The sequence below is a fragment of the Lonchura striata genome, chromosome 2 (genome assembly GCF_046129695.1).
Source record: "Lonchura striata isolate bLonStr1 chromosome 2, bLonStr1.mat, whole genome shotgun sequence".
Lineage (NCBI taxonomy): Eukaryota > Metazoa > Chordata > Aves > Passeriformes > Estrildidae > Lonchura > Lonchura striata.
Window position 1 is genome coordinate 24,450,475 of NC_134604.1, and position 25,670 is coordinate 24,476,144.

At 40.8% G+C, this 25,670-nt stretch overlaps 1 protein-coding gene across 50 annotated transcripts in view; it reads right to left on the minus strand.

The window, feature by feature from the left end:
- The window catches only part of ZBTB20 (zinc finger and BTB domain containing 20), a 471,634-nt gene that overhangs the window by 27,710 nt on the left and 418,254 nt on the right, over window positions 1-25,670 (minus strand). For all 50 annotated transcript variants that reach the window (XM_021548945.2, XM_021548925.2, XM_021548918.2 and 47 more), the window contains one exon: window positions 5,975-6,071. The gene's annotated coding sequence lies outside the window, so the exon portion shown is untranslated. The remainder of the gene's footprint in view (window positions 1-5,974; window positions 6,072-25,670) is intronic.

Genomic DNA, 25,670 nt, shown 5'->3' on the forward strand with positions numbered 1-25,670 from the left:
AGGCGAGGCACGGGGCAAAGCAGCTTTGCCGCCTCACTGCCCTCCCTCCGCTGCACAGGTGCAGCTGCTCCCTCCGTGCTCCCCGAGCCAGCCCGGGATGCAGCCTCCGGAGGGAACAGGGCTACCCCGGGCCAGGCTGCGGCCAGGGCGCCCGGCAAACACCGGCTGCTGTGGCCGCATGCCGGGGGAGAACCGCGGTCACTCGCAGGAGAGCAGCAGGAGCTGGGCGGGCTGGAGCCGTGCCGCTGGAGCCCGTTATCTCCTGCCGACCGCCGAGCAGCGCCGGGGCGCCCCGGGCGCACGCCCTGCCTGCCGGGACAGCCCTTCCCACAGCCCGGGGCTCTCCTCACGGAGGGACAGGGCGGGAGCCCCTTCTCCCCGCGCGCCTTTGCCCCCCTGCGTCCACCCGGGACGGGGCTCGAGGGCCGCCTTTGAGGGCTCTCCATTCCTAAAGGGGCTGTACGACACGGAGAGCGGCGAGCAGGCTTACATAAAGGCCTTATATAAGGGCGGCACGCCCGGCCGGGGGCAGGGCCCGATCCACCGCCATTGCCTGTGGCCGCCGCCGGGAGGCAGCACCGGCCCGGCCCGCCCCGAGGAGCCGAGCGGGGAAGAAAATTGGAATAAAAATATAAGTTAAACGGGCCAGAAAGAAAGAAAACAAGCCCTTTCCCCACCCTTCCACCCGCAAAGCCCCCCCAGAGGTGGTGGGCGCGGAAGGGCTGCCTTGGGTCGGCCGAGGGGCAGCAAGAGGCGCCCGGTGGCAGCTGGCCGGGGGTTCGGGGTGCGGCCGGGGAGCTGAGCGGAGCTCTGCGGGCGCACCGCGGCCAGCGAGGGTCACACGGATAACCCCGCAGCTTCTGGCAGCCCCGGTGCCTTTTGCTTACCGGGACTGCAATCTCCATGCCACGGGATGGGCGATGGTATTGCTGCTCTAAGGAGGCATATATATTTTAAAGTACACGGACTGCATATGTTTTGTTTGTAAGAGTCCGCAGGGATCTTTGGCATGATCCAAATGACTTCCGGCACACCTTCACACGCCTCGCTTCCAGTGCCCAGGACATTCCCATGTGCAGCCAGCATGCACTGGGGACTGCAGGAAATCTGTGCATAAACCAGTGGGTCTTTACAGCATTGCTACCCAAGCAGCTTTCAGATAGCACGCCTTTTTGGCCAGGGAACAAAGGCTGTACATAGGCTTGGACTCTGGGCGCACACGGCAATGAAGTTCTTGGTACCCAGGAGCTGAACTGCTGTATTTAAGGTCTGGTTTCAGCTCAGAGTTAGCCCAAGTTACATGCTTGGAATACAGCCTCTGACTCCAGGTCTGTCCACACACAAAGCTGCCTACCCTGGACAAGAGACTGCTGTTATTTGCAGAATGAGTCTGAGTAAACAAGACTTGTCAGTCAACTAGCACAGCTATAGTTCTGTTAAATCAAGCACTGACTGATGGGTCATCCTGTGGCTGATCCTGCCTGTGCTTCCCAGGCTTTCAAAACTCATGAGAGGGACAGATTAAAAAACACTATAGTGTTTTTAACAGGTAGTGACACCAAGAAGGCTGTGCAAAGCATTCCCTGCTTCTTCCTACCCAAACCCATAGTTTTCTACTTTGCTCCTAAGGCTGACACTGTATTATCAAGATGCTCTTGTGTCATCATTTTTCCACACTACAGTCCTGCAGCTCGGTAACTTTTGCTCACTAGGATGGTAAGAATACAGCAGTGGTGCTGACTGGCACTGGAGATGACACCTCTCCACAGCAGTTCATTTCTCTCACTGTTCAGACATGGGCTGCATGTCACTACCACTTGAAAGGAATGCAGGCTTCCACAGGAGGATAGCTAAGGAATCAGCAAAGTCAGCTAAAGATCTAAAGAAAGCTTTTCAGAATAGAAAAATCCTGGGGACACTGTGATCAAAACTACCTATGAAGAAACCCAAAGTTCTCCAGTCTGCAATGTCCAACTACTGTTACCAGCAAAGGCAAAGCAACAGCAATCCTGATGTTATTTTAAGTATATTGCTTTTCTTTTGTTCTACCTTATCACCCATACAGAAAGCTCCTATTGCCATAATCTTCACCTATATATTTTAATTAAATAATCTTACATTCACTTACATAGTCTACTTCTATTGCTATCTTTTTGCTATAAGTCTTCACAGGGAGAGTTGTTAAGTACTCAATCAGGTTATGGCATCTCCATCCTTGGAGATTTTCCAAACTTAATTGAACAAGGCTCTGAATAACCTAATCCAACTTGGAAGTCAGCTCCGCTCTGAGCAGGGAATTGGACTACAGACCTCCAGAGGACCCTTCCAACCTAATTTTTTTTCTGATTGCACACTGCTTCTATGAACACTTCCATCAGCAAGCTCTCATATATTTCCATGTTCCAGAAGGTAAAAATGGCACACTAACTTTGGAAAACTGTGAATTGTTATAGCAATGTCAAAAACCCTGAAAGAACAAGGGTAGGAGCAAGAATGAAACAAGTAATAAAAATTGTTTGTGGAACCTTCCCAGTTACTCCTATGTATGTCCCATCTCTGGACTTCATTGATCGGCAGTCCTATGTGATTATTTCAGTAGTAAGGGATAGTCTACCTTGCTGCTTTAGTTTTTAAGATTAAATTCTTCTCTACATACTAATCTTGGAAAAGAGCTGTTTGCTATTTACTTGTTAGTAAGGTCAATAATTGCCATGTTTGGAATGCAAAAGATTTGGGAATGTGCTCTTGGAGCAAGGGGCTCCGTTCTGATCTCTGGTTATCTCCTTCTCTACACGTACCTGTGGTGCATACAAGTCCTTTCCAATACTGAACTCATTCTTAACATTATCAGAGTGCCATCATCCTTGCTCCTTGTTAAGAATGGCAGAAGGGCAATACAGCAAAGACATGGCACTTTTGTACATGGACTTGATGCATAGAATCCCATAAGCTGGGAACAGAAAAGATGCTGACTTTCAAAATTTAGAGGGTCTCTGCAGAATTTATATTTGCTATTGATTTACAAAAGATTTATCCAGTTTATTTCTAAACATCCTACCTACTCTATCACTTCAAATTTTCTATGTCCACATACTTTCCTTTTGTTGGTATTCACTTTTAGCATTCCCTTATATTTATATTGTTATTTATTTTTATTTTTTGTTATGTTAATTTACACCACTTAAAATATATTCTTTTTGCTTCATTGTATGCTCTCCAGCACCTAACAGTAAACTAACTGCCTCCCCTGTCTTTCCTGAACCAAACTGTATGTATCAGTGCTTGGCAGCTTATGTGTACGGCAAAATGTACAATCTTTGCCATAATTTTATTTCTGTTTTCTGTCAGCATCCTCATTGCACTGAGGCATTTGTTCCTTTCCATGTACCTTAACACTGCACTATCATAGAACAAGATCCCAAATCGTGGCCAACTCACAATGATGCAGCGGCTGCAATGATCTGGGCACTGACTGTAAGGTAGAACTGCCTCATTTCTGTTCCATTTGAAGGCAGAATGGGTAATATTTTGGATGTCCTAACCTCAAAGCTATCTAGAAACTAATTACTACCTCTGAGCTTTGGAATGCCTTTAAAACCCCTGCCACACTTCTCCTTTCTTGCTGCTACTCTTGCATACAACTTTCTCTCCCTCAACCCTCCACTTGCTCTCCACAGTTGATTTCTTTGCATGTACCTCCCTTGCAACCATTACTTGAGTTTGGAATGAATTTCCCCTGGATGAGTTAACACGTTCTCACAGGGGCCAGCAAACCAGGTCCCTGTCAAAAATAGACAGTATGTGTTGTACTTCTCACACAGCAGTTACAGCTAATGCTTGAACCTTCCCTTACAAGAGGAATAGCTCTCTGTCCTGCAGAGACATCAGGTTAGCACTGAACAAATTAGCTCAGGTACAGGAACCAGTATAGCTGTGCAGAGCCCTCAGCAGCATCCTGGCTCTCAGGGGAAGCTATGATAATGTGACTGCATGAGAATAATAGTACATAATGAACAATAATGAGGCAGTTTTCAGCCTCTGAATACAGGGAGGGCTGGGTCACCAACCAGACTTTTGTTTGTCGCATATTAAGCACAGAGGGAACATACCACAGGGTTGCTGATGTTGTTGTAAGTGCTGCTGCTGGCTGAGTCTGCCCACCCATGTTTCAGGCATTATTTTGCCTCTTCACATCTATGGCATCACCTTATACTAAGTGCCCTCAGGTCAGAGATGCCTGTAGCGTCCAAGCACTGCACTTAACTCACTGGTGCACAGATAGTTTGTAACCTTAGCAATTCACAGAGGCTGTACGGAATTGAAAAAAAAAAAACAACAAAAAAAAAACAAGCCAAAAAAAGCCAACAAAAACCAAAACCTCCAGCTTTTCAAATCCTAAAAATAAGAGTGTGAAAATAGTTCACGTCTGATTTTAAGCAATATTTTCCCTGAGTCTTCTGCTGCACATTCTTCCTCTGCCTGTGTGCGACTAACACAGCTCCTGATATCAGTGCTTATCACTGCCAGTGTTGTGTCTCTTCCAGACATGACATTGACAATACATATTTAGAAACTGACAAAGTAAAGAGAGAGAGATGAATACAATCACTGAATATAAAAAAATAGGCCTGAAAGAACAACAAAAACCCACTAAAATCTGCCCAGAGACCTCACCCCAAAATTTAGGGCACACTGAATGCCAGAGCTGAGGGTGAAGCTTCCCAAGACAAGCTCCCTCTAAATCACCTGAACCATCACAGTTTTCCTGCCAGAAGTGTTGCTTCAGTAGTTAAAAGTCCTGCACAGGCTGACTGCCTAAATATTCACACAGCTTCTCTGATGATTTTACAGCCACATTGATCTTCATGCTGTTGCAGCTACATGACTGGCAGTTTGTTTAAAATCTCTGATTGCAAGTTTGTGTCATACAATGGAAAACACAAACTCCTGAAAACATTGCCATAAAATGTAATATGAAAGAGAAATCCCAGCAGAACACGGCAAAGCAAGAATGGGAGGCAAGGAGAACTGACAAGAGAGACCCAATATTCTAGTGCAATAAAAGCCTGGAAAATTTAATCAACACAGAAAAGTAAAATAAACTCCAAAATCCCTTACAGGAGACTGATTAACATAATTAAATTAAACTCAGAGATTAAGTTAAAGTAAGATTGAAATTTGCTGGGTCCTTTTCAGGCCTGAGGTAGCGTTTATATGGCCCAAAATTTGTCGATTTATTGTATCTAAACCACAAATCTCATGAGAGCTGGGTCCTGACTACAGAGCTTGACTTGTAACATCAGAGAATCTCAGCTATGCTAACACTGTCACAATACTGACAATTACTGTGAATCGATCAAAAGAATTCAAAACTATTGTATTTATGGGGGAGAAAGTACAAATATCAGGCAAATGGTCATTTCAGAGCATAATAAAACCATAATGCAAAGTCAGAATTCTCCCAGGCAACTTTACCTATGTAATCCAGTTAAATCTAGCAAATCGTTATGGCCTTAAGTCATAAATGTCTCAGGGCCCAGAAAGAACAGTGTAAACCTTTAAGAAGTTGCAGGAGATTCCATCTGTATTGCCTGAAACACCAATGAGAGGAAAAGTGTTGCATTAAAAAGCAATAAGAATAAAAGAGAAGATAAACACTGCAAAGACCAATGTGGATGAACCAAATAGAACAGCACAAACTAGAGCAATAAGTAGGGTGGACCTGCCAAAGTAAAAAATACAAGCAGATCAAACCAGCCATTGCTGAACTATGCTGTGAGGCTATGACTTAAATATTTAACAGTTTTTTACTGACATACTTCTTGCCCACATATTTCCTTGCAAATTTCAAAAGCAAAACTTAGTTTACCCTCATCAGTAAGGCTCCCAGGTGCTGCAGTTTGTTTTTGTTTTTGTAAGATGTCTTTTTTTTTGCTGAACAAGAAGTCTTTTATAAGAGATAAAATATACTTACAGTGGTTTCCAAACGGTATCACTCTTCAGGTAAATTACTCCAAGCCTTGGACCTAGTGCAGACGTTCATTGGGGCAGGGAACAGAGAGAGGCTGTGTCTGTACCAGGAAGAATCAAAACGAAAGGTCAGAGAGAAATAATAATTATTTACTGAGAGCAAGAAAACTTGTTACAACTCTAACTGGCATTCTGTGCTGGCAGCAGCTTGGTAGTGCTGAATTCCTGCTTCAATCTTCCAGCCCTGGCTGCAAATGACCACAGAGTCAGTCCCCAGGTACCCAAGTCTACCCATGCCACCTCATCTTGTGAAGCAAGGAGGAGAGGGAGGATTGGTCCCCAAAGGGCTATCAGCAGGATTCCTTCTGAGGAGTTGCTCACTCCAATGGCATGAGCATGGAGCACTGATGGAGACCTGGCACTCAAGTGCATCTCATCAGAATGACAAGGTCACTCCTGTTCCAAGCAGAAGCAAATACTTCCTCAGGAATGAAAGGCAGGAAAAGGAAGGAAAGAAGCCTCCTTCTTGTCTTTTGCTGTCTTTACCTCACGAAAAGCATGGCTCATATCAAAGCAGAAACCCCACTTTTCTCTCATCAGCCACCTAGTCTACTGCAATGACACCAGGGAAGTAACTTATTGCCAGCCTTGCAGGAAAGGTTTGACTCAGCAGCACTTTTATCTCTGAAATCTTCTAAGCTAAAGAGATAGTTGGAACCAATGGACTGAGATGGGAAGGGATCCACAAAAAACCTCTGCTCCAATATTTATTAGATGGTGATTTCACCATCCAGATCTTAGTTTTTGGGAGTATTATTGTCCTTTGATAGCTCACTGTGGGTATGTTGGGAGTATGTCTGAAGCTGACATTCAGGTACAGAATTAAATTCCGCTCACTTCACTTATGCAAAGAACTCTTGAGACACCAGCATATTCAGTCCTGTCCACAGTAAAGCCACTGGTGCCACTTCCATGAAAAAATGATCTTGCCTACTCTGAGCAGACCTAAAAAGCAAATACTTGTTTTATCAAAGAAATCAGGAAGGTGAATGAAAAATGGTAAGAGATGTAATTGTTATTTCACAGGTAGCTAATGTCACTGTGCAAGTTGGAATTTGTCGGAAAATGCAACACAAAAAATCCCCACTGTTTGTGCAGCAGGAACACTCCAATGAGCACCTACACGCACAATGAGGGATTTTAGATGACACTGTAATAATGTACTTCACAAAATATACATTCAGTTTTATGTTCAATTCACACATTTTGTAATGCTGATCTTTCTTAGTGACTGGGATATATACTAAATTCTGATTTCAACAGGCTGCATGAAACCTGGCAGCTACATTTTACAGGGGCTCAAGCAAACATTTTCTTTGATTCCAGCTTTTTTTTTAGGTTCTCCCCTCTTGGAGTCTGCTTTGAATTGCAAATTAAGTAAATTCAAACACACACACACACACAAAATCCACAACTTAGCCTGAACCTCTGAGTTTTACCAGGGCCTGGGAGAGGAACCACATGCATCAGGTTAGTTCAAAAGAATGACATAAATAGTGACACTTTTGACCAGTACCAAGGATTGAATTTCAAAGGTGCCGTAATGCCCAAGGATTCTGTAGATTTAAGTCCTTGCTAACATTCAGCATGGCTTACTTTCAAGCTCTCCTTCCCACCTCCATATGCGCCCCACCTGTTCTGTTAAAGCTGACCTTGCTTCTTACATACACTTTGCACACATCAGTCTGTCTTTTATCTGGCTATTGCTCACCTTTTTAAGGCACAAATCCCACATGCCTTAGAGACTGCCTAGTACTTCAGATAATGTGCATTTTTAACTTGTACTAGAAGCAGAAAAATCACAGGATTGAGTCTTTAGTCTTTACTTCAGCAGAACTCCTGCTCACTTCACTCCTAATTTCACACAAGAGAAGCCTAAGAACTGCATGTACTAATCCTGCATATTTTGTCACCTCTCTTTTTGTGTCATTAGTGCTCTTCCAATCTCTGGGATCCCAATTCAAGTGGCTCTCTCTTGTAGCACTGCCTAGCACTCAATCTGGCTTCCCATCAAGGGTCAGGCAGACAAGTTGTTAGAGATGGGCTGTTGGAAGTCTTCTAAAAAATCTGGGCTCAAAAATCTCTGTGAAAGGCAATACTTAAAATATCTTCATTTTCCTCCATGTTTTTTGCTATGGCCTGGGAAGATATCTCTCTTCCAGTGTGATGAGCATAAAGCACTGAGATCCACAGCAGCTGTGACGCACTTTTTAAAATACATAAAATCAACAAAGCTGATAGTACTTCTTAAGACACTAGTATTGCAACAGAGAATGAAATACCCCAAATTTTGTAAAAAATGTAATTTAACTTTGGAAAAATTAGAGGAAAAGGATCTTCAACCATAAGAAGATTGGGCAAAAAGAGAGACAAGCAGTACAACAGAGAAATGGGATGTATGACATTGGGTTAAATAACTTCTCGCCTGTCTACCTGAGCTCTTCTATCCAGAAAAGGAAACCATTACATTTCTGTTCCATGGGGTACTGTGTGCTTAATTAAGATTTTGGAGGATAAATGTTCTGCATGAATGCATTCCAGAAATGCAGACTTTATTACTTAAATATTCCCACTAATGATAGTAACTTGGGCATTTTATATATGCTTACTTTTATTCCACCTTGCTCTTTCCAAGTTTTATCTGGTAATTTAGAGGGTGTGAGGAACATTAATTGTATCAGTGTTTTTATTAAGGAAGGTCCATTTTATGAGAGTAGTGATGTACTACAGATTGTGATTTAAGATGTACACTTTAGGTCACTTTTATACTGACTTCAGTGCAGTTGCAATGGGCATAAAGTCAGGAGAAAATGTGGTGCTTTACATAATTATGCTGATGATTAATGGGCTCCTGGACCATAACTCTGTATTCTGAGGAATCGATCCTCCTTCTCCCTCCTGAAATTTGTATCTTGAGCCTTTCATCTCTTGATAGCTACCTTTCCAGGTCTGTTCATTAATCAGCACCATTGATCTGACGTGGTTTGTCATATTGTATTACCTAAAACACACAGAAGCAAGCATTGGCCTGACTCTGCTCTTTACACAACACACCATCATATTTCCTTTACAGATTACTTAAATATTATAAACATAAACTTACTGCTGTTGCTTGGTCCTGTAACTGGCCTTTTCTAGATTAGTTCCTATGGATGTTCTCAGTTCAGTCAGAGAGAAGAGGAGAGATTTCTACCAGGTTCAGCCTGGTAGAAATATCTCCTTTTTTCTCTGACTGAACTGAGAATATCCGTAAGTTCCCTGCAGGATATTTCTGTCTCTCCCCCTGGATGTACTTCTGTCTGCTCAGAGACACCATCAAATACATTCAGTATTCCCTGCTTGTTAGGAGCACTCCTATGTCTGACCAGCAAGGGACAATCAGCAAAATAGCTCCTTATCTTTACTTGAGACCTGGTACTACAATCTTCTCTTACTTTTTATTAGTGATTTCCAATCAAGCAGACTCAAGTTTTTAGTTAATTGCTATTTACTTTATTCTTGCAACAGTATTTTCCCTGATATCGTCAGAATGCTTCCTTCTGCCTTTCCTCTGATCCCTAGTAATGAAAAAATTAAAAGATGAGCTTCTTGTGAGCTTATTTCTGATTACTCTTATTTACTGTGCTGGATAGTGCTGTCTATCATGAGGCAAGGGAAAGTAACTTGCTATTGCCTTGGAAGTTAGCATGTCTGATCTTAATTCACATTTTGTACAGCTCTCTTGAGTCAGGTGGGTTGAGTTTTAATCGATGCTTTCAGTGTCATGATATATTTTCAGAATGGACTGTCTAGGCTAAATGAAATTCTTTTTGGTCACTTTTTCTCTTTGGGAGTAGCATTTTGGATTAAATTCTTAAAGCCACAACAAGGAGGAGATGAAAACAGCAGTGTTAGCCATCAACAAACACGATTCAAGAATCAACTTTCTGCATAAAGTGGGTTATTTCAGATATATTTTACTCTTTATAAGGAGAAAGTACATTGTCTGACTAGGACTGACTATGGCATTTGCACTGTGTGAACAAGATAGACTGAGACATAAAAGCCACTGTTCCAGCAGAGGCCAGAACTTGTGCCAAGAAAACGACAAAAATTTAGTATCACAGGACATGTTCTGAGAAGGCCATGAGCATGGATTTTCCACTGTAGTCAGGGCTTCGTTTCCAAGAGGAAATAGCTAATTTCTGCGTTTTACTGGGTACGCTGTATGTCCACTATAGTATGGCCTGAAAATCAGAAATTAATTTGTTAATGGATTAGATATTTACAGAAAGACTGTTTAAAGAGGCTGGACTGCTCTAGCCTGGAAAAGGCCAATTCTCCACAGGGACATGCTTGCAATAGCACTTGAGGAAAAAAAAATCTCTCCCTGAAGTCCCAGAGGTACTTACTGAAATCCAGAATAGCAGGAAAATCTTCATTGTAGGAAAGTCTACATTATGTTCCCACTTTTTCTTTCACAGGCTCTCTATTACTTCTCTGCATCTGTTTCTTTTCCCCTTCTTTCAGGGCCTTTTATCTGATATTATAGAATTACACTGCTCTTAAGCTGCAGTTCTTAAGTTTGATTTTGGCATTTGGAATAGGTATTTTTGAGGTCTCACTTTTGTTCTGTTGATTTTTCCAATATTTCTTTCTATTTGCAAGCAGTACTCTCAGTGTAACAGCTAACTGTGCCTAAGAGTTCAGGTCGGAAAGGATGACTCTTCTCCTTCTGGCTTTCCTTTCCACTTCCCACGACAAACCCTCTCCTACCTGGGGCAGTGGTACAAGGCCTCAGCCCACAATATTCTCTCTCATTTAAGATCTAACTCTGAATGCTGCTTATTTTCTACTGATGAAGATCTCATGGTACTCACTGTGTTGGGTGTGTAAATCCCACACCTGTGGGCATGGCAGGTGTGCAAGCAGAACATGTGCTGCTCTCTTGGCTGCTCTTTGCAGGGGGCGGAGCAGGATAAAACCATGTTTGGCAATGTTAAGCAGCTGTTTGGACTTTGCACACCTGATTTGAAATGAAGGTAACTTCTGCTTGGAAGAGGAAACTAAATGTAAGTAGTTGGTAGGCCTAATCAGAGCAGGAGCAGGCCACCAAAAGCCCTAAGGTAACATTCAGCTAATGGTTTAAACTAAGACAAAAATCTGTGATGCCAGACTGAACCATGGCAGTATGTCAGACCACTTTTCACACAGTATTGTACACATATACATAGATATATACATATAAGTAACCATATATTTATTTATATTTATTTATGTATGTCGAGTTATATGCATGGTCATTATTTTAAAATTATCTTATTCTGGCAAAACATTGCTGGGTATAAAACAGGGAATTCTGTGTATTCTTACTATAGAGCCTTCACAGTTGTATCTGAATCCTGAGTGATCCATGTAAGTTTTCAAAGCAGTTCATTAAAGTGAGGTGTGACTGAGGCAAACAGAGAAGGTGCTAATTTTGTGCATGTTGGTGTGGAATATGGAGTAAATCATCTCTGCTCAGTAGAACTGCACCTACATAACCTTTCCTGGGAACAGACTGATTTGTGGGTAGTGCTTGTATATTGCGAGTTGTTGAATCTTGAGTGCTACTTTTCTACAAATACTTAGTATTAATAGAAGCAGTTTGAGAGTATAAACAGCCTCAGGCATTTATGTGCTGATGCTGTAGGTTACAAGGCACCAGCATTATGGCATGAAACTCAAAAGGTTAATGGGAGGGGAACAAGTAAGAGGTTCAGATTTTGAAGCCACACTCAGGATGGCCAGCGCAATCAGAATATTGTCTTGTTAATGAGAAGGTGGCCCTTGGACAACACAACACTGCCTTACTGCCTTAAACAATATTCTCACAAAATTAAAGGTATAGTTGTGCTGCAATTAATACCAATGTTTCTGAAACTGAAATATGAATTGCCATCACTGCAATCACCAGAGATGAAGAAAATGTGTAGAAATTAAATTGTTACAGTAATATATCTGCCTAAGCTACTGCTTTGGCTAGATGAGCCAGATTAGCTCATGACAGATGAGCTTCATGAACATTTCATTGCCAAGGAACCCTGTCAAAATATTGGTGATTTCTCCGAATCTGTTCAACATCATGGAGATGTCATACAAAATCTGAAAGGACATTATTTTTCAGGAAGAACAAAAACAATGAAAGCATATGAAGAAAATGAGCTGAGTTTCTTCCTCCTCCCCTACACTTTGCTTTGGTTTCATTAAATGCTGCCCTTGAAAATACTTTGGCATAAACCCTGAAACCCTTCAGTCCCATGGATGCTGGTGAATTGTAGAAAGTACTGAATGTCCTCAAAGAATGGATCTCCCTGTTTCGGTAATCAGGTTTTCAAACAGACAGTGTATTTTCACTGAGGTGCAGGGACTGTGTAATCTCAGCACATAACAATTTAATCAAGATTTACACCATTGGCACTGGTCCTGCACCCTTGTCCCTCCTGGTCACAGGTACAGCACTTGATGCATCAATGTCTGGCCACCAAGTTTGTGGTTCTTATGCTGAAAGATTATCTCAATCACAAGTCAGAAGTACCCTTTCATGAATATGAAGCATGATACAAAATGTAAGTGATAAAAGTAATTAAATACTGTTTTTTTCATGGTGTGTTGCTTGTGGAAACTATAAGATACTGTTTACATTAATTAAAGGTAGAATACCATGTAGGACAGTGGAAATTTCAGCTATAAATTTCAATAGATTTGACCAATTTGTCACAGGACTATCCCCTTCAAGGCAAACTAAGAAATAAGTTTCTCTGACACATCTGGTTTTCTCAAGCACCAAAAGCAAGGTTATCAAACAGATAATCAGAAAAACTGAGCACTCTCCTTCATCCCAAAAAAAAAAAACCTTAGCATCTTCTTGATAGAATTCCTTCCTCTCCCTGAGCTTTCATTATGTGACTTGTTTTATAAGGAGATGAAAATGCTTGCATGATTTTTGTCTGCCTTTACTAGAGGAAAATTTATATTAAAAATCACATTTGCATGGATTCTGAGAGGAGAGTCTGAGACCAGGAATGTTTTCCTTCAGTTTTAACATTTTTACCACCACTGCCCAAATGCTGAACTAAACAACTATGTTACTGTTATGAAAAAATTTAAACTATTTTTAGGTTTTTTGTTGTTTTGGATGACTGTCTCCATCTCTGAAGATTTCCCTTGACAATCATTCATTAAAGAGTTGGTAACCAACACAGTGAAAAGACTAGGTAAAAAGCACCATGAACATGTTTTCCCATACCATTCTTCCTGTGTGTTTGCTGCCTCTGTCCTCAAACTGTACAAATGAAAGCTTGTTTGATTTATGTCAAAAACTATATATAAAATATCACACAGGATCCACAGAGAAACTGAGTCACTCTGGGCTTTAGTTTCATTATCCATTGAGGAATAACTGACTATAGCCTTGGAGTACATAGAACTGATCAAAGCGCTTGCTTCCTCACAAGCAAAGAGAAAACCACTGTAGATTTCCTTTTTCATGCTTCAGTGCCAAAACACAATGAAAAAAGTTCTAGATGAGCATGTGAATTATTCTAAAACATTGCTCAATCAAATCCGATGGTTACGTGCAATTGTGAAACTCATCATTTAAAATGTCAAGTCACTGACAGCAATGTGTCCTGAGGTGTGATGTATATTTGTGATAATTATTTGCTTTTTAAAGTTATGTATCATCTGCATCAAATCAGGATTTTTCTTAAGTGTGCCTGAAATGTAGAGATGTCAGTGCCAGCTGCATTATTCAGATCTGGGTTTTAAACACCCTGTGCCAGGAAAACACAGAGTCAGGATATGACTACAATGCCATTTTTAAGGCACTCTGAGTTATTTTTCACTATTCTCCTAAAACTGTATGTGGTGTGGCTGATAGAGAATGATTACTAACATTAATAGTAGCTGAAGTTACTTCTGTGCAGTATATGCAGCAAGATGCATTAAGGAAAATAACATAGCAATAATTGTTATTCTTGCTTCAGTATTAGCAAATTATACTCTTGGGATTTATCGTAATTCAGTATTTAGCTCTCTTCTGTGGATTTTAGAGGCCTCTTCTCTGGTCATTTCAAAACTTTTTTGAATGAAACTGAAGGCAGTTGGCTCTGTTGTTGGATAAGTTCTGCTAACGTAGGAGGGCTGTCTCCTGAGTGCTAAAAAGACCATTTGCAAATCTTCAGCATCTTCTTCCTTGACAGCAGAAGTTACTATGCAGAATGGTTTAGATGATGCTGAAATTAAATTTTATAGGAGATCCACAATCTTCCAAGAGGAGGCATGGTAGGGAATGGCAGTGACTTGAGGGGACCTGATAGCAACTTCCCCACCTTTTATTTCTAGAAAGTGACACTGTAAATAAGCATCTCACCACTGTTTTTTCTTATGAGGAAAAAAATTCTGTGAGGAGGTGATTTGAGTTTTTAACTGCAGACAATCTGGCAGCTACCTTACTCCTGTTATTTTGTGACAGAAAACTTTAGAAGAAAATGGCCCAGATGAACAAAATTATCAGGGCGCTTGCAGATATTCTGATTTCTGCCATGATCGACAAGAAGTACCATAGGAGATGGATCAGGAATCTTAGCTGTAGGGGAGCTTAGAGCTATTCTAGTTCAATCAGATTTCACAATTTGCTCTAATGAAGAGTGCTGGCAGAAGTTCAAAGTTACTCCAGGTCTCGACTCTCCCTCCACATTACTATAAAAATGTAGAAGTGTTAACTGCAGAGCAGCCAAAAGTTGTTTTGGTTCCAGTCTTTCCCAGCAGGAGTAACTGAGAAAATAGAGTAGGAGTGCTAGTTCTGCTCACAGCTCCCCCAGCCTCCTGCAGAACACCAGAAATGTTGTGGGGAACATGGCAAAGTGTGCCTAACGCTGTCACCCCTTACAGCTCCTGCAGCCTCAACCACGCCCTGCAAACACCATCAATACAGATGTACCAGCTCAGTAACTCCAGAACGCTTTGGAATTAGCATCAACCTCCACAACTGATAACCTGAAGTCTGTTTGCAAGCAGAAAGTGCGAGGAGGATGGCTGTGCTCAGCCAGCATTGATTTCTTCAGCCTTTTGTCTGTGTCTGCTTTATGTCTCCTTCGGAGGTGGCTACTGTTACTACAAGTAGCATGAATCACGCCTCTGTTAAAAAACAGAGCTCCAATTGTCTTACACAACCCCTGGTAACTGCATGTCTAATAATAGCAAGCCATTCCCAGGTAGAGATGCTGTGTCCCAGACCCAGACACATCCACATGCACACACACACACACACACACGTATTTCTATTACTTTCTTCACCTTGCTTCTGGTAAGGAGTGAGTTTTCACGTGCAGTATGACAGCTCTGAGCTGCAGGACATGGCAACTATTATTTTAAAATACTTTTTTCACTTATTTCCTTGAGAAGCCAGTCTGGTATGTGCAATTTGCTTCTCAGGCCAAGCTGCAAGAAGGAGTGAAAAAATAACCCCAACAGCTCTGTTTGGTTTTGAGAGAACATTGAATGGCGAAGGCTATGATTGGATCCTGTCCTGAAAGCTTGAGCCTTTCTAGGTGTTAAGTCTCCTTCTGTCTCTTAGGGAAGGCCCAAATTTTAATGAAGTACTTCTTATGAAACCCTTGTTTTTACACCCCTCAGTTTCCTCCTAGAAAAGTAAATGACAATATGCAACTCCCTCATTGCTTCAAGGCTAATAGATAATGCTGCAAATCAATAATGAGGTCTTCAGATGAAACTTCTCTATAAATTGAAAATATTATTATTTTTGTAATCCATGAGTAGTCTAGAGAAGGAAGGAGTTTGTGAAGATTATTCTGGTGTCACAAAGTTCTGAACTTTCATTCAGTAGGAGGTCATCCTTGCATGACTACCTGACACTAAATCATGTAACTGCACATTGTCCAGACACTTCTGAACTCTGATGGGAGTGGTGTCGGACCACTTCCCTCGGGAGCCTGTTTGCAAATGGGGTGGTTCTAGACTATTTCACAAGGTTTGCCAAAGAAACCACTTCCTTCTGACCTCTCTTACCATCAATAACCATTTCTGGGCATCTAAACTTGAATTATATGCTATTACCAATGTAAGAGCCAGATTCTAGTCATCCCAAAACCCTGTATTCTCTCATTTTAAGAGATGCCTTGGAGCCAGGGATTTGGAAAGTCAGTTCACTTCTGAATTTGTTCAGCTTTGAGAGTTCAGTTTAGGTTCACCTTTTCATATGTATGAATAGAGCACATGTGTGAAGAAACAGCTAAAAACTTAGTGGTGACATAATAAAAAATGCTCTTCTTTGGCTTTTATTTCTTAATCTATTATCTTTCTTAGCTCAAATAATCTTTCTTGAAAGTTTGTTGAGAGTACTTGAAAGCATCAAAACTTAGTGGATCAGATGTTCAGACTCTGGTTCTATGTCTACCTCTGACCAAGGCATGCTATACTGCACGCCTGTATTGTCGGAGAAATCCTACTTTCTGTTTGCTTGGGATTTATGGGCAACAACTGACAATTTGGTATTGTTATTATGGGATCAAGTGTCTTACTTCTTATGAATCCCTGGATCTACAAATCACCTTATATTAAAGTCAGACCTAAATTAAACCTAGACTGTGTTTGAACTTGCAAAGTGACTGGTCTGGCCAACAACTGCAGACCAACTTTCATGGATGCCCTCCCACTAAGTTAGTCTACAATAGTCATCTGATCTCCCACAGATTTCTGTGGGTGCAATGGGGAAAAAATTGGGACTGATACTTTTGTTATCAAATAAAAGCCTACAGTTCAGCAGCAATAAGACTGTAGTGAAAAGTCCAAAGACCCAAGCAAGTGAAAAAACCTAAATCAAACAAGAAACCTACTGAGTTGTAAACTGTAGTTTATCAGTATCATGCAGTCATGAGCTGACTGTGTTACTGCCCTAGGGTAAGAAGTTCTTACCTTCTCTGCAGGAAGTCAAATTAATTTGGCTTCACTATCTAGTAATCCCTTTGTCAAGCAGTAAGAAATTCAGATATTGGCCCCTCTGTGTAACAGTGTATTGTTTGGAAAGTTGAAAGAGAGAAATGAATGGAACCCATAGAACATACATCAGTTGCTGAACTTGCAGCATTCTTGCTAGAAGAGCAGTATTAATATTTTAATTGCTGATTATAACACCATGTCCCAGATTCCAGCTAAGCATCTGAGAACACAATGGATCTTGTGCAGTCAGGCTATTTTTATTAGGACTGAAACTCCAGTCGGAAACAATTTAACTGGTTACCCAGTTAAGGGTTAAATGAAAGTTAGACTCCAGTTTCCAAAGCCATCTGAACTGGCTTTAAGAAGACATGGACCATCTATACATCTGGAAAATGGAACTTGCAATTGACTTTTCTGTACCATCTGCTCTCAAGAACATTTTCTGCTTGGGAGTTGCATAAGCAATGAAAAAAAAAGCACACAAACAACTTCCTGTACCATGTTTTCGGTCACTTGTAATGATGCATTACAAAGCAAACCAGCTAAATATGCACAACTGTGCCTCACTCCAGATGACAACATGTATTATATAAGAGCAATGCCTGACAGAAAGACACTTATTTCAAGTGTCACACAAAGAGCACTCAAGGGGAAATATTCACTATGTGTGAAAGTTGGGGGCAAGAACCAGGGAGAGTTTTGCCTCCCTCTCAAAGGCCAAGAGTAGTTCAGAAAAATCAAAATGCAGACATTTTTCAGTTTCCAAAGTCAAATAACAGAATTTGTTGCGTCTCCTTCTGTAAAGGGGAGTTTAACTTGTAATGAATCTAAGTTTTTTGTTGTTATTTAATGTCACTTTGATGCATTTTAGATTCAAAATTATTCTTATCCCAAAAGCTTTCAAAAATATGATTTGTTTAGACTCACTTTGTTTGTCTGTTGGGAAGACACGGCCTGATTTAATCTCGTATTGTGGCATAAATAAAACAATATCCCCAGGAATTAAGAGCAGTTTAACCAGAATAAAAATATCTACCTCTCCAAATGAGTCCCTAACTTTTAAAACTGTGCATGTATGTATGTGTTGGCCTTTCTCTTTCCATTGACTGCACTAATGGAATTCGATGGAGACATATGGGGAAATCCCGGTACCTGTGCAAATGCAGGGAACTGCTGAAGAGGGGCTGTAGTCTTGACTGAAGCAGGATGTGCAGCTAAAGGAGGTAGTTTGCCTCCACTTGGGGGTGTTTCTGAAACTGAAGTTGAGATGAGTTTCCTCACTAATGAACAGACTCAGCTCAGTTGTCAGTGTAGATCTGACCAGGTTTGGGCCCGGGCACACGATCACATTACTGTTAAATTAGGAGGAGTTTGTGTTGCTACAAGAGAGCAGACGATACCTAATCTAGCCTGAAGTCACAGTGGCACAGACAGGTGACTCCTGATCTGACATCCAACCTGCCACATAAAGATAATCCATTTGTTCTGAAAACATTCAAATTGGTGAGCGAATTTAGCCAAAATCAACTCTTTCTGTTATACAGCTACAGTGGTTTTGATATGGTTTTATGACCAAAATCCACTATGAAGTCAACCTACAGGTTCAGAAACTGATTTTGTGTGGAAACAGCTAATTCTATCAATCTAAGAGTAAATCTAAATCTGGGGGTGCAAACAGCTCCAGGGGAGACGAAATCCCCCACCTAGGAAGCACATTGTCTTTGCAAAGACTAGCCATAGAAGAACAAAGGGGCTCACTTCCAAGTCAGTATATACTGCTTTTCATGGGCCAAAAGGACTTGGACCTCCAAATTTTCTTCCTGCCTTCAAAATACAGTGGTTTTATTGTTAATACACAGTTTTCCTAGATAATGAACCCTGTAGTCTAGAATCTGCAAGATTAGATAATTCTCAGGAGACAAGTCTGTCTCCAAGAAAATATCTCAGCCGGTGGCAACAAATTCTCAGGTTAATGAAAACTTTCAAGATTTCAGCTGAATTAAGGAGGTACAAAGTTCATACCGGTCACCTCTGCATGGGAGGGAACATCAGTATGTTTTCTGTATCTACAGTTCATTAACAGCAAGACTTGGTTCATATCCCCTTTTCTACAGCATTCTTCCCTTCCTGCCTAGCCCCCTTCCTGACTCTAATGCCTTACACCTCCATCCATCAGAACGACAGCATCTAAAATTTTGTTCATAATTACATTGGCAAGTCTCCTCTGGTTTTCATGGAAGTTACATCCTCATAAATGAGAGCAGAATTTGGCCCTCTGTCTTTTCAAAAGGAAGACTAACGATCAAATAATTTTCTCACATCTCTGTTTGCACTTTCACAGTCTGGTCACATTGATTTGTGTCCTATAAGTAGACATTTCCTTTGTTGGTTACAAATCAATGTTATAGACCTAGCCTGCCTGCACATTTTTCTCTTCCCTCTTATAGTGAGAAAAACAAAGTGCAGCTTCAATTCCAGTTGCTTTATAAATGTGAACTTCCTTGATGAAGCATGAGAGAAAAGCAGATAAAATTCCAACTCTCCCTCAAAAAACAGGAAACGTCTGTGCTTAAATTTCTAATTATCAAGATGCTTTATGGTATGATAAACACCTTTATCATTCCAGTCCTGCCACTGCTTTGTTAACCTAGCTATAATCCTCTCCTTCAGATATCACAAGACTTCCTAGGGCAGCCCACTGTGATACCTCAGACAGCTATGACTTCATGGCATGAGTAAGGAAAAAAGAGGCAAAGGTTTTAGTCTGCAGCAGGACTGAGCTGCCACACAAATCTCCAGGACAGGACAGAAAAGAAACGGGTTTGCAATTGGTGCCTGAGAGGCAATGAGGTTTTTGACTGCAGTGTGAAAATACAACAGTGAAGATAGATGGGTATTTCACTGCAAATGGATACATGTGATAATAGAAAAGGAGTAGTAAGGAACAGAGCCATCAATCATACCAAGTAAAAGAAGGTATAGGTGTAAATGTGCAACATATCAGTTTGATTTTCCTTTATTAAAAGAGAAAAAATAAAGTTAAAAAAGAAGAGTCAAAGCAGCCTCAACTCAATCTCATCAATTTTAATGCCACGAAGAAGTTTAGCAAGTGACGGTTTCACCAATTTGATGGAAAATTCGTGACTGCCAAAATGAAAATAGAAAATGTTTAGAGCTAGCAACAGCAACAACCACCACCACCAATAATAATAATAGTAATAATAATAATAATAGTAGTAGTAATAGAATGTAAGATCAAAAAGTAAAAATAAAAAATTTATAAATATGAACACAGCTGCCACCACCATCAAAGAACATCCTCACAATTCAAAAGGGAATTCTATTTATTTTAAAGAACAGTGTTAGGAATCAGGAAATCTGGGTCCTACTTACACCTCTTCTGGGGAATCTATGTTTGGCCTTGAGAAAGCTGTTTCTGTGCTCTGTGCTTCAGCTTCTGTGTAAGACCAATCAAGATAAAAATAAATCGACTTTCCATGCATCTTAATATATGGGTGTTGAGCAAACACTTTAAGATTTTTTTATGTAGAAATAATTTAATGGGAGGAAAGACAAAAAGGAATGTGAAGATTTGGGTAACATTTGAAAAAGAATTCCACAACTCAACCACCTCCTCAAATCACAGGAAGAGAACAAATAAGGTCCTTTTATGCATTTTATTTCCAAAGGAAGAGTAAAGCTTCCCAGCCAAATGGGCACAGAAGTTAGTCTTGCAAAAACAATAATCTAAATGGTAAGAGGGAGCCCTGGCTGGCTGGCACCATGCAATGCTGTGCACATGTGCCCATTCTCTACAAGGGAGCACCACACTGCTGGCCTGATGGGAAGAGATGAGAATTTAGGATTACTTGGAGAGCTGTCTGTTCACACAGACTCTTGACACAGCAGTTCAGGCAAGAAACCACATTGCTCTAAGACTTTGGTGACCAACCATTTGGTCTCTCTGTTCCACCAATCCGCAACCTTAGGCACCTACCTGTTTTGCTTGTGTTTAAAACAGGCCTGGCTTTCTAAAAATTTTGAATTTTGTAATAGTAGATGTGGTGGAATAGGCCTTGATGAACTAAGCATTAGAAAGAAAGAAAGAAAGATACAAAATAAGAACACTAAAATAAAGAGAATGATAAAAAAATCCCCAAATATTCTGGTTTGTTATAACTTTGATACAACTTTTCCATACTCTTTTACTTAGGCATAAATGATGAACAGAAAATACCAAGATGCCACAATTCAGACCTGCAGAATCAAATATGTTCATCAATGTCTGTTGCAACTTCTGTCTCTAGTAAGAGTTAAGAAAGAGCTCAAGAAACAGAACTGCTCAAATCAATTCATTGATTAGAAATATATCTTCCAAAACCCCTAAGCAGTGATGTGTTACCAGCCCAAAAAGACTAGCACAACCATGTTCAGCTATAGGATGGAGAGAGCCCAATGTGCATTTCAACACAAATATATTTATAGCAGCTTGTTTACAGCTCATGGTGCCTTCCACTGTATTTTACATATTTTTCTTATCTTGCACTATCAAAGTTAGCAGACAGGAGAGGTATGCATCTTTATCTTATCTTATCCTGAACAGGCTTCACTAGCAAGGACATACATTCTGTCTTTTCAATACCAAGCTACAATTAACACAGAGGTCAGGACACTGCAGTGAGCACAAAGGTCACAAGCACTGCTGCTACCCAGAGCTAAACATGAACCCAAAGCACTCTGGACATATGAAATGTTTGGGTTTTTTTTTAATATCTGCATATATGCATGTCTAGCGTAAATATTTAAGGAATGAGCAACATGATAACAAAGAAGCACCCCCACATTTGTAAGCATAACAAGGATCAAAATATGCAATTGACAGGTAGACAAAGTAGGTTTACCTGGTGGAGAGCATTGGAGAGAAATGAAGTGTTGCCTTTTAAGAAGCTGCTCAGATTATTTGTTTAGTTTAACCTGACATCCATTCTTTTAATAAGAAGTGCCAAAGCAAAATTTGTACTGGAATACAAACATGTTCAAAAATTCCAGAGTATCTCAACATTTCTTTGGTTCTTTCTATATAGTTGTATAGAGGAACACCAAAAGTGAAATATTTAGGCTCAAGTCACCCAAAAACTGGGAAGGGCCCACACTGAGTGTGCATGTTATTTTAAAACCTAGTTTCACAAAGATTTATTACTGGCATGAAAATTTTCAAAGAAGACTTGGATAGACTTAGCTAGCTAAAAGTGAGTGCCAGTATTTCCTACACATTGGAGCAAGTAGCCTCCGAAATCCTGGCCCCAAAAGACTGGCTCCAAAAGCAGGTGGAGCTGAACTGTTAACTGAAGTATTTGAAACACATCAACCCTGAGAGGATTATACTGAGCTTTGTGACAGCTACACTTGAGGAAAAGAGGGAGGCAAGGGGCTGAAGGCGCCTGGAAGGAAAATGAACAATTCAGATCAATGGAACAGGCCTGGAGGCTTCTAAAGAGAATCTTTTAAAGAACCACAGACAATGGCCACAGTCTAGACTGAGCACACAGAGAAAAGTCAAGACAAATCATCACCATTAAAAGCTAAGTAATCACATCACATAACAGCAAGACACAGCAATAGAGTCTCTGTCTCTGCTCTAAGGTGAAAGCACCTGGAATGTGACATTTGTTTCTGGGCACCTCCTCATCAGTCTGATTGGAGACAGTTCAGAGAGCCTCATAAGCAACCAGTGTCATGGAAAGACTCAGCTATTAGGGAAGGAAATTAAAAGCTGCATCTCCAATAGCCTGGTTACATGCCAGTGTCTATCAGATGAGGGCAAAGGCATGAAATCAAGCTGCAAATAATTGAAAGGTGTGAATGACAAAAAAAAAAAAAAAAAAAAAAAAAAAAAAAAAAAAGCAGACAGCTAATAATATTAAGATAAGAAATTAAGACCATGAAATTACTGAAAAGTAAATAAACCTGAAAACCTGAAAAGTGGTCTCCCTAGGGAAGGAACTGAAGTTTAACTTTGTATTTATAACTGACCTAGACAAAACAATAGACATGCAATCCACACATCCTTCATTGGCCCTAGGAAATGGGCAGGTCTTGATTGTTTTTCCATTTTGATGACTATGACCCCAAGGTACACTGTGTTTTTCTGGTCTAAAAACCACCCTTAAAAATATGGAAACCCATGAAACACACTTTGGTAGAAGATGATTTACCAGAAGGAGACTTAATTAATGTTCATTGGATAAGCCTGTGAATTAGGCAGAGTTGTATATGAAGAAAGAAGTAAAACACCAAGGAGTAAAACCCACCAGGTTGAGGAAATGGTTTTTAGCATCAGGTTTCCAAAGAGGAATAGCCACACAGTGTGGATAATCCATTGCATAAAAAGAGAGCATTATATATGGATCAGGCAACAAGATGTGAGAGTGGAGTTGGGGAAATGACTTTAAAGCATATATGACCTCCTGAATCACAAGTTGGCTAGTCTATGGAAAGGTTAAATGTTTGTGTCACAAATCTAGAAACCTGAATGTGCAAAAAGGGAGCTTGTCTCTCTCTAGAAAGTATCCTAAGAAAGTAAACAACAGACAGAGCACGGTTACACTTAATTGAACCTTGCACTCTCACATACTACTGAACCATGGATACAAGCCTAAAAAAGAAAAAAGTAACACTCCACTTACCTGAGTATTGAAACTGCAAAAAGCTGCACACACAGACAAAAAGTATGACAGAGACATGCAGGGGAGGGCAGTGAAGGGAGTGCAAGTGTCTGGACACAGTGAGATGAAACATTGCTGTCACTTCCTATCCATAACCTCCCCAGCAGCAAGGAGTGCAGACAGGAAAACCACCAGCTAAACCTGAGACATCAAAGTCACTGCATCAAATACATTAGATCCTGACTGATTTTTGCCTGCACTGGAAATAATCTTTAGGTTTTTTTTAAGTGGAAAGTAAAGACCTTATGGGTGAGAATCTAGGGGAAAGTAGAGACAGAAAAATAAACTTTTTATTGACAGTTTTCAGCAAGAAGAACAAAGTCTGTCTTTGCAGCAGTCCTGTTATCAAAGAGAAAATTAGGTTAGTGATATCTTCATTTGAGGGGCATCTGGTTTTATATTTTCTGGAAGCAAGGGGAAAAAAGACAACCTTCTTTGAACCAGAGACACTAAGTGATTTAACTCCCCTGTGGCCTTACATAGGAGGGGCTACTTCAGATTTTATGCTGCCATGTAGTCCTGACAAGGCAGCACCTTCCTGACACTGCATCATCTTCCTGACACTTCACTCAGCCCGAGGTCTCACGAGTACAGCTGCTGACTGTTGGTTCCTCCCACCCAGTGAAGGGAGAACACCTCACAAAGTTTCAGGCGACACTATACAAAGATCATATTGGCATCTGAGTTATACTTCTGCTGACCTTCCTCACTGGTTAAGACATCCAGAAAACTTTCCCCTTGCTCTGCCTTCAGGAGCCCAACTCCAAATTCAGCATTAAGATACATTTGTGAAGAAGTTTAGCTGGTTGTACCAGAAATGGTGTTTCCTGCACAAAATGGTAAACATAAATGCAGTACTGATCGAATTGCATATCATACCCCAAGGCTGGAGGTCCAATGAAATAGTGATTTCTGAAGCAATATCAGATAAGGTATTCTCATTACTACCCAGGCCATTGCCTGGGTAAAAAATGAGTAAAAAAATTACTTCCCTATCCGTGCAAAAATTCTTGATTTAAAGGAAGATCGGTGGTCTCTGTTTGTAGCTTGACTCTACAAACATCTGTGCTGAGTGGGACAGTTGTACAATATGTTGGCAAATCTGAGCAGCCAATGATGGAAATTTATTAAACTGGTTTTGTCTCTGAAGCCCATGTATTGACCAACCACAGTCTGTGCTCTTATTAGCTTTCTGCAGGTCCCTGCTAACTAATGGTAACCTGTCCATCTGCAGAGCCAAATATAGGTTCTTTTAAAAAACAGAAGGAATTCCTGCTGAGCCTGACAGAAGACAAGCCCACTATGAGTCTGCCTAATGCCAAAGAGTCTTGTGACAAAGGTGGCTGTGGGCTGGGTGTTTATTTTCCAGCTGATGTGCATGGATTACCTGACTGCTACACTTACAAGATTCAGGTAGTAATTCATGGCTTAGCCCAGCTTCCACAGGGACCTTCCAAGAAGCCGAGAGACATTTCTGACACCCATTCTGGCTAGGAAAACATTTAAGTATGAGGACAAAATACAGTGTTGCTCACTCCCCCAAGTGCAAGCTAATTTTGGAGTTCATCCTGTGAGTCCTTCTCGAGGGGATGTTTTAATTACCTTCAGCCTGTCCAAACCAGGACTCCTACCCCTGTGTGTACTGCTGATATGACTGACAGCTGAGAGCTTTTCTAAACACCAAGCATAACATTGCAGTTACTAGAAGCTCAAACTGCCTACAGTGGTGTGATATTTATCACTTTGACAATACTTATAACAACTTCCTTTAAGTGTAAAGGGATTGTTCAAATTTACTAAGATTTATAAAATAAGCCTACCTAGAAGTTTTATGTGTGTATGCAAATGTTTCCCAACATCATATACAAAGAACAACCTGACTTTGCCTCATACCAACATTAAAAAAAGGCCTCTCAGCTCACAGAAACCATCTTG